Source organism: Marmota marmota, unplaced genomic scaffold, assembly GCF_001458135.2.
Source record: "Marmota marmota marmota unplaced genomic scaffold, marMar, whole genome shotgun sequence".
Lineage (NCBI taxonomy): Eukaryota > Metazoa > Chordata > Mammalia > Rodentia > Sciuridae > Marmota > Marmota marmota.
The window spans coordinates 15,364,629-15,379,259 of NW_026000016.1; the positions used below are offsets into that span (position 1 = coordinate 15,364,629).

Here is a 14,631-nt window from a genome sequence, read left to right on the forward strand (position 1 = left end):
CAAGGTAGTAGGAACCTACTTCAAGCATAAAAATTGAGGGGGTAGGAATGATGGTAGCATGAATTGGACATTATTACCCTGTGTGCATATATGGTTAGACGACCTGTGTAACTCTACATCATGTACAACCAGAAGAATAAGAAGTTATTATACTCCATTTATGTACAATGTGTCAAAATGCATTCTATTGCCATGTATAACTAATTAGAACAAAAAAGATTCAATCAAAAATTAAAATTTTGAAAAAAAATAAAAGTTGAAGGGTTTTGTAATGAAAAACTATTGAATTTCTATAATCAAAAGTAACTTCTAGGGAGGAAGCTAAGAGATTCCCTGGGATACATTTTCACTTCCATAATGGAAATTTACAATCAAAGGCCAGCATAGAAAAGTATCTCAAGGGGCTGGGGTTGTGGCTCAGCGGTAGAGCACTCCCTTAGCACGTGCAAGGCCCTGGGTTCGATCCTCAGCACCACATAAAAATAAATAAACAAACTAAAGGTTTTGAGTACAACTAAAAAATAAATATTTTTTTAAAAAAAGAATCTCAGGAATCTCTCTGCTTTGCTGCCTCATGATGTATTCTTCTTTTTATCTATATTATGTATTAGTCAGGGTTCCTCAGAAAAATAGAACCAATTAGAGATATATGGGGGTTGGAGGGTGTCAGAGAGAGATTTATTTTCAGGAATTGGCTGGTATGAGTATAGAGGCTGGTAAGTCTAAAATTAGTCAGCAGGCTGGCAGGCTGGCAATTCCAGTAGGACTGATGTCGCAATCTTGAGTTTGAATGCAGTCTGGAGACAGAATTCCTTCCACTCAGGAACCTCAGTCTGAAGCCTTCAACTGACTGGATGAGACCCAGCCATGTTATAAAGAGGGATCTGCTTTTCTTAATTTCTACTGATTTAGATGTTAACCACATCTAAAAACTGCCTTCACAACAACTAGACTGGTGTTTGACCCAAAACTATGTATTATAACCTAACCAAGTTGACATAAAATTAACCATCATACCCTTTAAAGAGAATCTGATTATTCTTGAGGGAAAAAATTCATTGAAGAGGTTCTTTTTCATTACTTTATTAGGCAAGATCCTTATATTCTGTGCACAGATATCACACATTTAGTAGTTCTCAAGTTGATAGAAAACATTATCTTAGACAAATTGTTCATAATTGGTCATTTTCTATGGAAATCAAAAACTGAGCTCAAGACCTTAAATCATAACAGATTTCAGTTAGTTGCATGAAAAAAATATACTGGCTAATGATGAAATTGTTAGTAAAGTAGCCATTTTTTATAATTAAACAAGTCACTCTGACATTCAGAAGAGAAAATAATAATGGGTCATATGAAGCATTTGACATTTCCCCAGAGAAATAAAGAGAAATATCATTTTCTTGGCAGTCTCATGTAACCTGGGCAATGATTAATACTAATTCTGTATAGGATGACTGTGTAACCTTGGCTCCATGGCCATTGAGTCTGATTCTTGCCTCCTACAGGTGATAGCTCTATGACCCTACACCAGTACATAACCTTCAGTTATAGTACCTATTTTGTAGAAAAGGATTAAATGAGATAATCCCTAACAGAAGCTTAGTATTTAGTAAGTGATCAATAGATGTTAACGGCTGTGTTATTTTTACACCATCATTATTATTAGTATCAGCAATTAACAAAATTTTGTGGTGGAAATAGAAACCAGAGTTAGATGTTGGACTCAGTATTTGTTTTTGTTTTTCATTCTTTACATTGAATCCACTACTGGGTGCCCCGGCATGGTTATGGAGCATGAATTTTGGCATTAGACCTATATTTTGGCGTTTGCAACAAACGGCTGCTATTATAGCTCTAATGATTTACCTCTACTTGTGAATCCATGTCTTTATCTGTGGGGAAAAAAAAGAGGAGCAACACCCACATTGTAAATGTGGTGATCAGTTTATGATAAGTAAATTAAGTGATATAAAAACATATGTAAAGCACCTATATCATAGAGATTTTTCAAAATTCCCTTCCTTTATATTCACAAAAATACCTAAGAGACCAACTTTGAGAATGAACTCTTTTCTCAACAAACATTGGATTGGCGGAAGACATATAAAAGAGTCACTTACCAGTTCTAGAAATTGTTCTAAGGGCATACAGCAAATAAAGACTCATTTAATCAAGAAAATCTACTGAATCTTGGTAAGAACAGGTTGTGTTGGTGGTGTGTGAGCCATATCCCATTCCTCTCAATGTATCAAGAACTAGTTTCAAGAAAAAAGGTTGAAAAAAGTTTGGCCATAGAAAATTTGAATTTCCATATTCAAAAGTAAATCCCGGGAGTAAGTCAAGAGTTTCCACTGAATGCTCCTTTATTTCCTTTCTGACTCAATTCTCTCTTCTTCCCCATTCTCTCTATATAATCAAGGTTTCCCAGAAAAATAGAACCAATTAAAGATATGTGCATACATCTCCAATCTTACGGGAACTGCTGCAGGAACTCAAATATAGGCAGTTGTGGTCAAGCAGGCAGCAGCCCCTACTTACAACTCCAAGAGGAAGCTCTTATCCTGTGTGGACAGATCAAAAATACTGGACCCTAATACTTCCACTAGGATGGTCTATGCCAGGAAAGGTGAGGGTGGGGACCATGAAGGTTAGGGACTACCTACCTCAGCTTCTACTTGTAGAGGGTTTCCCTGTGGGAGAAGCGGCCCACTGTCTCATACCAGCTTCAGCTCTGGTATAAGTACACACAGGTTCTGATCAACAATCTTCATTTCCTTCTGAGAGGACTGATTTTATCAAAAACAGATTATATGGATTTTCATACCTATGGGCTCTGTGAAAAACTACAGAGATCTTGGTAGAGAGCGACTAAAGAGGGCTCTTGTAGTTCCATGATACAATAGCAATAGGCCAAATGGAAAATGCTTTGTAAATATAGTATACATACAGGAAAATTAATAAAATTCCTTTCAAAGCAATTTGTTAGCTTGCTTTGAAAGGAATTTTATTAATTTTTCTTTGTTGGAGTACCTTTTAAAAAAAATGTCATTCCATTTAAAATGAATAAGCTTAACTTCCATGAGAAATCCAATAGAGAGAACAAGGAAAGAAGACAGTAGGAAGGATCCTTTTGGGGATCACAGTCAACCCTGGCAGTCAGGAAAACTGTGCATAAGTGTACTGTGCTGTATCCACACCCATGAGCATCAGGTTGGGATGTGGGGCAGACATGGAGACATTCTCTAACTAGCATCAGGTTCATCAATATATGTTATAAGCCTTTCTAGTATTAAAGGCTTTCACACAACTTCTGACCAATCTTGACGGGTTGGCCGATAAATTACTCTGACCCAGAGAAGCGAGACTGAACAATAAAATCACCTACTACAGTCCTACATACCATGTAGCTACTATTGACAAAATAAGTATATCAGCATCAGCTGAATTAAGTGCTTCTCCTAGGACTGTTCATGTGAAATGCTTCTGCCTGGTGTGCTGAGGGTTCCACTCAGCCAGGCTGGCTGGCTCTTCTCATGCATTTGAAGGAATGATGGATTTTGACCTGCATTCTAAAGTCTGGGTCTCCTTTTCCCTATGAGGCTTGACTGTTTCATATACCACTTCATCCCCAACAGTGAATAACCAAATATGCTCTCTATCTATATAAACATCTTAAGGATTCAAAGCCATGGTTGTTTATGGCACTCTTCTTTGTGCTTGAATTAACCAAAAGTTTCTTTACCTTCCCTCCCTGCCACCCCCCAACCCCAACCAGAACTGAAAGAAAACACACAATCAGTTTATTTGATCTCTAAATATTTCATTTGCCTCAACAAGGCCTTAAGGGAGACAAGAACCAGAAATATGTATTTATTCAGGCCTATGATTTCTCAGTCTTCCTTCTATTTGGTTATTCTTATTATGTTCTATGTATCATGGTGTCATAAACCAGGTGAAATCCATTTTGGAGGTAAGATGGTATATTAAAAAAAAAAAACTGATGCTACCTGGTTTGCTTGCTTAAACTGATCTTCAGTTTCCACACTTCTATTAGCCCTTTTACCTTGAAACAGAAAATAAACAGGGAAATTTCAGTTGTATGATTATATTGAAAAACCTCCCAATCCAAAGAATTTTCTGGTGAGGTGCTTCCCCCACCCCCCAACTTCAGTGATGTTATTAATGCTCAAGAAGGTTTACATTTACTTTATACCCTGTGACAAGAGACTCAGTGTCAAATTGATGACCAATTTAAGTGCTTTGATTTTTTGAAATGAGAGTCATTTACAGAATATTGTGACTGCTGAGTGAATCTATCAAATGCCTTTAGGATCAAAAGATGATCCTATAGTCACTAAACAACCCTTTCTGTACCAAAAGATGTTGCCCAAAGGTTTTGAGGCAATTTAGTATTTCATATGCTCACCCAGGTTACTATTCTATGAAAGAAAGCAGGATTGTGTGGTGGACAGGGCCCTGACATTTCCTCTGAACCAGCTCTGTCATTCCAGAATGCAACTGAATAAACCACAAAGAGCCTTGGCCTCATTTGTAAAAGGGACAGAACCTCATCCTTCCTTTTTATCCTTTTGGTCTGGGAGAATGGAATGGCTCTCCTTTGCTGTTCATAAGCTTCTTGGAGTATGGCTGATAGGAGGCCTTGCTACCAAAGCTTTTTCATGTGCAAATGCTTTGTAAATATAGCACACATACAGGGTTGTCATCTTGCTTTGAAAGGAATTTTATTAATTTTTCTTTGTTGTAGGGCCTTTTTAAAAAAATGTCATTCCATTTAAAATGAATAAGCTGAACTTTTATCAAGAAAATAATTAAAATTGTTTTCTATAGTAGAATATTGTATTTTCAGATCATTTTATTTTACGACTAAATAAAAACATTCAAAAGAAACAATGGTAGTATATGTTTAAAATGAGTCAGAACTTTTTCATATTTGTTAGGACAATAATTTTATGTACTAATTCTGACTGTTTAATCATGCCTTTTTCTATTAATCTAAAAAGTGGAACTTTGAATTCCTATTTCACATGAACAAAAATATATAGCTTTTGAATAAATAAGTTGACTGAACTCTTCAATTCTCCCAGAAAGTAAGGCAACGAGACAGATGAGTCTTGAACCATATCCAAAACTCAAATACAAATCGAACAAATATATTCCAATCTTCAGATGATTTTATTGGGAAGCCAAACTATCATATTGTATTACAAGATGGATTTCAGTGGAATGTTGTTAAGGTTGGCTACATTCCCACTGTGTGTGTTTATTTCAGTTTCTCATTTTATTTTTAATTAGCATACATGGCTTTCTTTAATTGTGGAGAAATATCACAAGACTGACTATGATTGTTTTTATTTTCCCACAGAATTACTTAGCATCTGTGTCAGCTCACAAGCAAAGAATGTAGAAAATTTGGATTTATCTAATAAATGGTCATTCCTTTATATCTAAATTTAAAGAGTAAGAAGGCTAAGAGTTACAAAATCAACTGTATTACACTCTGAAATCTTAATTATTTGGTAAATTATGGGTAGCTGCAGATTTTTCTTTAAATTTTTTTTTTAGTATTTCTTTGATCTCCATAGATGAAAATCATACCTTGACTTTTGACTTTTGACATGGAAAAAGAACAGGTTTCAGAAATGCTGTTTATCTATTGCTTTATTATCATTGTTTATTTCTAACATCAATAAAGATGATAGAAATAACTAAAAGTAAAATATGCATCACACTGCATCTATTGTGTTAGGTAACTTACCCTTGTCAGTTAATTTAGTTGACATTCTAGTTAAAGGAAATCAGGGTGAGTAAGGCATAATACTTGATACCCTGTGGAGTAACGTCAGAGCAACATGCATCTAACCACTCGAACTATTTTAAAGGGATATTTTTCAAGGAAGTTGGTGATTTTTCCTGTTGATGGAAACATTCATTTTTGAAGATGTTTTTATTTTTCAATAGGACATATACATGCTACTGAAAATGTTACGTAACACTGTTCTTTTTATGTTTCAGACTAGAAAACTAATCCCCCTCCCCAAGAGCTGAAAACAACTAGACAGCTCAACTGTAATTAATCCTCTTTTCTTTTCTTCTATTTTTTAGTGGTAGTTGGGGGATGGTATGCATGTATTGAAGTCAGGGCCTCTTGCCTGCTAGAGATATGCTTTAGCACTGGCTACATCCTCAGTCTCTGTAACTAATCTTCTGATCACACCATAAGACTATAGTGAATTTGTTGACTAGAAGAGCAATTAGCATAATCATACAGAAGTAATAAATTACTGTTCTCTGTTTTAGCATTTTGTGATGAATGTTTTGACTGTATAGCTTACAAATATACTTAATGTACCACATAGGGTCCTGTTTTAACTCTTAAGGAGAATACATTAGGTTCCCTTCCCTCTCCCACTTCACTTAAATATTTGCAAAGGCAGTTGAAAATAATCAGTAATCAGAGGCAAGAAATAGTAATGGAAGAAAGCACATTTATGAGAGAACTTTAAATCGCATATTTTAAAAAATAAACCCTATTTCTGCATGTAATATTGCTTGAGTGATATTTTACCAAAGCCAAGATTGCATAACAAATGAGTTGAAATGGAAAATTAATCTTTCATGCAAAATAAAAACAAAAAAAAAAAAAAAAGGAAAGGAATGTGGGCCCAGTGGTTTCATATAGTATATAACTGTTCTTTCGTCATGGGAGAGAAAATATTTAATCCGTCCTGAACTGATGCACACATACTTTATCATGTTTAGTGACTTTGAGAGTGTCAGTTTGTAAAGTGTTTATCCAAGGAATGGACTTCTGGCACATGGATAAAATGAAAAGTGAAATGTTTAGTTCATAATAGGCATATTTTCCAGAATCTTTCTGAGTAACTATCCCAAGATGAATAGAAAGACTACAGGTCTTTGTTTATCTGGCTTATGCTGGCAGACCATGCAGGCTCCAGCCTGGTATTAAAAACTGAAGTGACATGGAATGTCTTTGCAAAACCCCTAAACAATGACATCATTCCCTTAACAATATTGATAAAGTAAAGCAAAGTTAGAGTTTGTTGGATTCTTAGTTAACTACTTCGGATCCTGCCAAAAGATTTATGTCTGGATACCCATCAGAGCAAGCCTTCCTAGGATTGATGGTAGAAACCTGTATTTCATACATTTTTCTTTCCAGGCCATGTGGCAAATTTTAGGTACAGCACTTTTCTTTCTTTGTTTTTTTCTGTGGGTGCATTATTTAAACTTTTATAAAATCCACTGACCTTTACCAGTGTGAGACTCCATGATGCTCTTTGCAGATTTGCTCACCACTTTTAATTATAAAAAGAACATTCTAGGGTGGTGGTCTCTCCTGAAATGTTTCTTGTTTGTTGACTTTAATGCATTCTGAATAGAAGAACTTAAGCACTTTCTGCTTTGGAGAATGTTAACAGATTTTCATCCAGTTTGAGTTGATAATTATATTAAAGAATTTCTCCCCTTTTAAAAAGTATGAAAATGGAAACTTCCATGTACTATAGGGGCAAGAAGATCTTTTCTGCTCCATTATTTAAAAATACATTTGGGTCTAGAGTAAGAACTGTTTCTTGAAACTATGTTCTTCTCCACGTTGAAAGAGTTTAGACCTACTATATTTTTTTTTCTGGGGTTCTAATCACTGTGTTCTTGAAATACATGTGGTGTTGGGGTGGAGAGGGGGAAGGTAATGCTACAAAGAAAGGATTTGTCATTTTGTCCACTATTTTGGATTTTATGAAAACAAAATTTCTATGGATAAAAGTTAATAAAGAAGCTTTCAAATGTATTTAACCATACTAACATTATTCAAGTCCATTATGGTTTACAAATTGATAAAATAACAGATACTCCAGAAAAACTAAATAAAAGCAGTTTTTAAAAATAGTCTAAAATCACTCTGACAGGGAAATATTTTTCTTGATAGAATGAAAACATGAAAGAGTAAAACAGTTGTAGATGATTTCCTCTATATACACATTTCATCAGGCAAATTGGAAATCTGCTTTAAAATATTATTATTAGAAATCATTTGGTAACTTAGATCTCTCCCAGGAGGGAGGAGGGGGCCATAGCTGGTATCCTGGTATAACAAGAAGCAAGGTGTTCTGCTTTTTTATATATCTTAGGCTTCCTTTGTTCTCCTTCTCTTATCTTTCAACCTTCCTTGTACTTGACTAGGCCAGGAAATGTGGAAATGCTAGGTGGGAAACTGGTGGGCTAAAGGGGGAAGAGCAGGATGGAGCAGCCCTGGACATATTAATTAATAACTTTTACAACTCAATGTATGGAGGGACAATTTCTGGGGCAGGTTATCTTGAAAAGGGTGTAGGAAGGGCTCTGAAGGCATTTCAATCCCTCAGGGAACAGTCTCCAACTTCCAGGACTCACTCAAATTGGCCTCCTTGATCTGAGCTAACTCGATTTACATATCTATACCAACTGCCTATCTAATTCTGTCTTCAATAGAACAATAAATGGCAAGCAATAAACAATATAATTGCTCCATGGCATTTTTGCTTCTTAATGTTTATCATGTGACTTGCCCCTAATGATTCAAGTCTATCTCTTTCTTGTATATATTATTGTAAATTCTTGAAAGGGTGAGTCTGATTGATCCTGAACAGGTAACATGGGCTCAGGAAGTACCCTGTCTACCCCAGCCGGAGCAGTAGGTAAGGCCATTTTTTAAAATCAATGTAAGGAAGAAAAATTGACACATCAGGAAAGATTAGTGGAACAAAAGGCCTAGAGATAGAGCTACCTTAAAAAGGGAAAATTTGGTGGAATTATTGACTGACTTTTTTTAAGTTGAATTTCATTTCATTGTATAAATATTTAGACTATAAACTCTTACATCATTTGATTTTTTGCTATTTCATACATCAAGTATGGATAAACTTAAAAAATAACATGAAGAAACTTTTTGACTGATCTGTTTACCACTTGTTTTTAAAGGCAGTATAGTTGTGAACTTAGAGCAACAGAAATTACACCTTGCAAATTTGAAATCAGAGTTGGAGGAGGAAAATAATCACATAAATTCCGACACTTTTCAGGTTGGGCATCTGCATGGAGTGTCAAGGAGGAAGATATCTATGACTTCTAAGTTGATGGCAGGCTTGTTAAATCTTTCCAGTCTTAGTTTCCTCTATTTGTTTTGAGAATTCAATATGACCATGTAAATATTGTATTTAACACTAACTAAACATGTAAATAAGTGTACAATAAACATGATTTTTAAATTTTTTTTCCTTAAAGAGTATGCATTTTTCTACTTTTCAAACATATTTCCTTCAGAAGCCTAATGATTTTCCATAGCTCCTATTCTGCCTCCTCCTCCCCCAAACACATCTGCCCATCTGGGTGAGACCAAGGTCACACTCCCATTCCTAGTCACATAGTCTCCTAAGAGAAACATTAGAATATTTGCAATGAAAATAGGTCTTAATCCCTCTGGTAATACTGTGGCATGGAAATTTGCATCTATACTGATTTTTGAAAGAGAGGGGTTATTACTGGCACACAAACCTTAGATTAGTGTGAATAGATGTAGATTTTTGCATGCTACTTCCAGAAGATTGCCAAACCCTATTGTATATTATTTAACCCACTAAAACATTTCCCAAATTGACTGGAGGTTATATAACAATGTTATGAAAGTATATCCTTGCAAAATAATTTATAGTCTTTCTTTGGTTTTGGTTGTAATCTTTACATTGTTAGCAGTAAATTATGAGTTTTTATGGATAAAAACTCATGAGTTTATATCAAAATTATTTGATTAGAGGATAGTGTGATTAGGCTAAAGAGATTGGGAATATTTGATGTGGTTTTTAAAATTGGCCTAAGAAGTATCTGAGAAACTAGACCATAAAACCTTGACTCACTTCAAGTCCAGGAATCTACTAGAAAGAGCCTACAATGAAAAGGTCAGTAAGGACAACAGAAATTAGAAAACAATTTCAGTAAATCAGGGGAAAGAAGAAAAATTTGAGAGGACACAATAATAAAGACATTAGAACTGCTATTTTTCTCCCAGTTGTTTGTTGTTTTGAGGGTGTTGTAAGTGAATATACAGCACATACCCCCATGTTCTTCTTGAAAGCAAAAGTTAAATGGGGGCAGACTTCCAGGAATCAGCAATGCTTTATTAAGCAGTGGAGACACATTTTTAGGAGTTCCCTCCTAAAAAATAGCAACTGGTTAAAGGTCTGATTTTTATAGGGTTAAGTGAGACTTCATCATCATAGCAGAATGTGTAAGTTGGGCAGTCAGGGAAAGAGTTGCAGAATGGGAAGTTGTGTAGGTTCAGAGACTACTGTTGCTAGGAAATGGTGAGACTCTAGAACCCATTATCTTCTTCTCTCCCTGAGTCCCATTGTTCTTCTTTTCTCCCCATAGGTCATTTTTTTCATATCTTTCACTTCTTATATTATGTGAAACTTCATTCTGGTAAAGGTGATTTTCATTTGAAGAATTCAGTATCTGCAGAGCATGATTGAATATTGGTGATGGGAGGTACTTTGTAGTTATTGATGTAGAGAACTTAAAATCAGAAAATGTTTGGTTTTAACATTCAAACAATGAATCATAGTGCTCTTTCCATTAAAAAAAAAAAACAAAAAACAGATTAGTCTCCTTCTTTTGAAACTACTCATTCCCCTGTGCTGTCTTTCTTAGAAAAGAAACAATACCTTGTAGATTGACATACATATTTTAAAAATCTGTGTTAAGAGACTTCTAGTTTTTATTCCTATAAATATAAAGCGTAGGTCTTATTTCTTTCAAAACTCATGCAAGTTATCTTTCCTTTTTCCCATTATGTAAATCTCTTATGTTTCTGGTTAGATAGGGATAAATTTACATAATATTCAAAACCTCTCAACTTTGAAATATGTGTTGTTGTTTTTGTTTTTTTTTTACCCTGCTGCTTAATTGTCTTTCAGATACAAGCTGGCAGACTTTTAACCTTCTTTAAAAAGCAACCTCTTTAATTAGTGTGTTTACTTAGTGTATAGATGTAAAATGCATAAGACACTTACCTTTTCATTCTGTTAAAAGTGCTTTTCATCCATAATACTATAGGAAATGTGAAATTTGGATGGTGTTTTTATTTATTTATTTATTTTCTTTTTTCCTGTGCTGGAGATTGAACCCAGCCAGAGTTTTTTGCATGCTAGACAAGCGCTCTACCACTAAACTGCATCATCCCCCAAATTCTGTTTTAATAGCTTAGAAGACTTGAATTTCTAATGTAAATAGTTGAGGGCAGATGGATCTCTTCCCTGTCTTTACCAATAACGTGGACATACAGTTATTTAGCATTGTAATATTTGTGTAAACTCCACAAATTATCCTGACCTGTAGTGTTTTTAAAAACATGCCCAGATAATAAGGAGAACAAGTAGCAAGCTGTTGAGTAGTTATCGGTGTCTTTATTGGTTTGCTAAATCTACAGTGAGTCAGTATTACATTCAATTAGATAATGGTATGTTTTCATAACCTATTAGTTCAGGACAACATATACTAAGAATATAAGGAAATATGAGTAATTTACGTTTTATATTGAAGTGTTTAAAAGTCAGTATTCAGAAATAATTGCCCACTTTAATATCATTTTGTAACAGTTGTCCACTTAGCCTTTGCTCCTCTGCCACTGCATCTTTTTAAAAAAAATGAGCAGGTTTCTTTCCCTTCCTCTCTCCCTGTTCCACCCTAATTTGTCCCCTGCCTAATCTCAGTGGAAATAGGATTACCTTTCTTCCTCTATTTTAAACAAATTTATCTGTCCTTGAGTACAAACCCCACCATGGGGATGAAGTATTTCGGACTTTGGGGATGCTACCAGAAGATCTCAGAAATGACTGTCTCCCAAATTAATGGGTGAATTACATCTCCAACAGAAAACATGTGGAGAATAGCCTTTGAATCACCTCTTCAAAAGCTCCCTGTTCATGCTAAAGGGCAGAATCACAGCCTCTGGAACCAGAGTTTCCTGTGCCTCTCCATTGATAGCAAAGCAATAAACCTCCTTTTTCCTTTTTCTTAAAACTGTGTTCTCATTATGAGATTGGCATCCAGGACAAGGAGCAAGCTATTGGTAACAAATTTAATCAAAGAAAGCCACTCATTGTAAAGGGAAATTAAATGTCAAAATTCAAAACCTGATAGCTTATTTTAGGTATAATCCTTAGCATTTGATTCGGAATAAATTCAGTAAGATTTACTCGAAATGAATAAAAGATGGAATAGTCTGCCTCCCAGGTAATAGTATATAACCAAGAAAAAAGAGGGAGTGAGAGAGAGGTTTTAGGTTAGTTGATTAAAAAAACCAATAGATATAGAAAGACACCAGCAAATTTTTCTTTGATAATTTCTTAGTTCCTTCCTAAAACATAAATATTTAGGTCCCAGATCAGATTCAAAACCACTACTGGTAAGGTTTTCTGTTTGAATTTCCTAACTGGGTAGATCTAACAATCTGAAAAAAAATTTTTTTTTTACAAAATGAAGATAATTTAAAATATTTGAAGCAAGGTTTTAAGATTAAGATGGGCAAACTCAGACTTAATGTAATGAGATTCTGATAGAAGCAGATCTGTATTTCTGGATTCCAAGAGTATATCTGGATTTCTAGATTTTTACCTCAGGCCATCAGCCAAATACATTCCAAAAGAGTTAAGGAAATAAACATTAAAATTGAAACTTTAACTAGAGGAACATATTGGGAAATATTTATAAGATTTGGAATGGGAGAAGCTTTGCCAGCATCATAGCCACAGACTATTGATGCTCATTTCTATTTCTGTTACTTATTTCTAAGTGATTCATTGTCTTTTGGTGTTCTACTAAGTAATGAATTGCAGAGGAAACACAGTAATCAAGTTAGTTTAAGAAAGTTTTTTCCAAACTTGTTATCCACATATTTTTCCAAACTGCCTCTCTTGTTCATTTCACTTTTTAGTAATTTTTATTTTTCTCAAATTTGTAAGTGTAGACACAATTAAGTTAAGTAGTACCCAGCCTTATTTGAACAAGCAGCTGCCTTCTGCAACACCCTTCTCTACTCTTACCTTTCTCTTAATCTGCTTCCCCTGGTATTTTCTGCTTTATTATTCCTCAGTGATGTGCTTGCACTACAATTTCATTGTTACCCACTTAGGCATTTTTTGTTAACTATGATAATAGTAGATGTCATTTTAGCTTTCTCTTTCTTAGTCCCCATCCTATCCTACTTCCTCTTCTTCATTTTTTTTTCTAACATATTTGTATCATAATTTTTAGTTAAGAAGGTTGTCTGGGATGTATGTGTGTGTGTGTATATACATATGTGTGTGTTGTTTTGTTTCTTGCCTCAGAAGCACTCGGAGATTTATCTGTTGCTGGAAGTACATATCTTGGGCCTGAGTGTGTACCTTTTTATTTATTCTACTAAAATTGGTGTTTTGTTTTGTTTTAAATTTTTAATCTCATGTCCTTCTATTCTAGGGTTGATCTAAAATGATCCTCAGGTTTCTCATGTGGGGAACTAAGATAACATTTCTAAGAGAAGGAGATAAGAAGTTGAAGATGTGTATAAAATAGTCATGTAGAAATGCTGAGGATTTGGTTTAGTGTTTGAGTGTGAAGCTGAGGGGTGAGGCAGGTAGCTGGGTTTTATATGTCATCATTATAGAAAGAAGCAGAGACTAGGAGAATGTGCCAGATCACCCCAGGAGATGGGGTTCATAGCTCATCAGCAGCCTAAGACTGAAAACCTTGAAAAATACCACTTTTGAATTGCTGCTGCAAGGAAAGTATAACACAACAGAAAGGGAAGTCAATCCAAAACAAAAAGAAGAAAAATAGGTGAATTGTATGTTACAGAAGTCTAGGTAAATTAGCAGAAAAGCTCAACTACAACACTGATATATAACTAAAGACAATATCCATTTGTTTTGGTAATGAGAAGACAGCATGTACTCTTATTTGTTTTATTTGAATTTTGGCCGAATTTGTCATGGAGTTAAAAGCTGCATTGTAATAGAATTAAGAAAATAAGGAATTGAAGTTCTGAGAGTAAGCTACTTCTTTTTTTTTTTTTTTCACTTTATTTTTTTTTTTATATTTTTTTTTAAATTTTTTATTGTTGGCTGTTCAAAACATTACATAATTCTTGATATATCATATTTCACACTTTGATTCAAGTGGGTTATGAGCTCCCATTTTTACCCCAAATACAGATTGCAGAATCACATCAGTTACACATCCATTGATTTACATATTGCCATACTAGTGTCTGTTGTGTTCTGCTGCCTTTCCTATCCTCTACTATCCCCCCTCCCCTCCCCTCCCCTCGCCTCTTCTCTCTCTGCCCCCTCTACTGACATTCATTTGTCCCCCTTGTATTATTTTTCCCTTTCCCCTCACTTCCTCTTGTATCTACTTTTGTATAACTCTGAGGGTCTCCTTCCATTTCCATGCAATTTCCCTTCTCTTTCCCTTTCCCTCCCATCTCTCATCCCTATTTAATGTTAATCTTCTTCTCATGCTCTTCGACCCTACTCTGTTCTTAGTTACTCTCCTTATATCAAAGAAGACATT

The 14,631-nt window shown here is 34.9% G+C and overlaps 1 protein-coding gene across 1 annotated transcript in view; it reads left to right on the forward strand.

The window, feature by feature from the left end:
• Positions 1-14,631, forward strand: part of Fmn2 (formin 2) — a 352,705-nt gene that overhangs the window by 283,754 nt on the left and 54,320 nt on the right.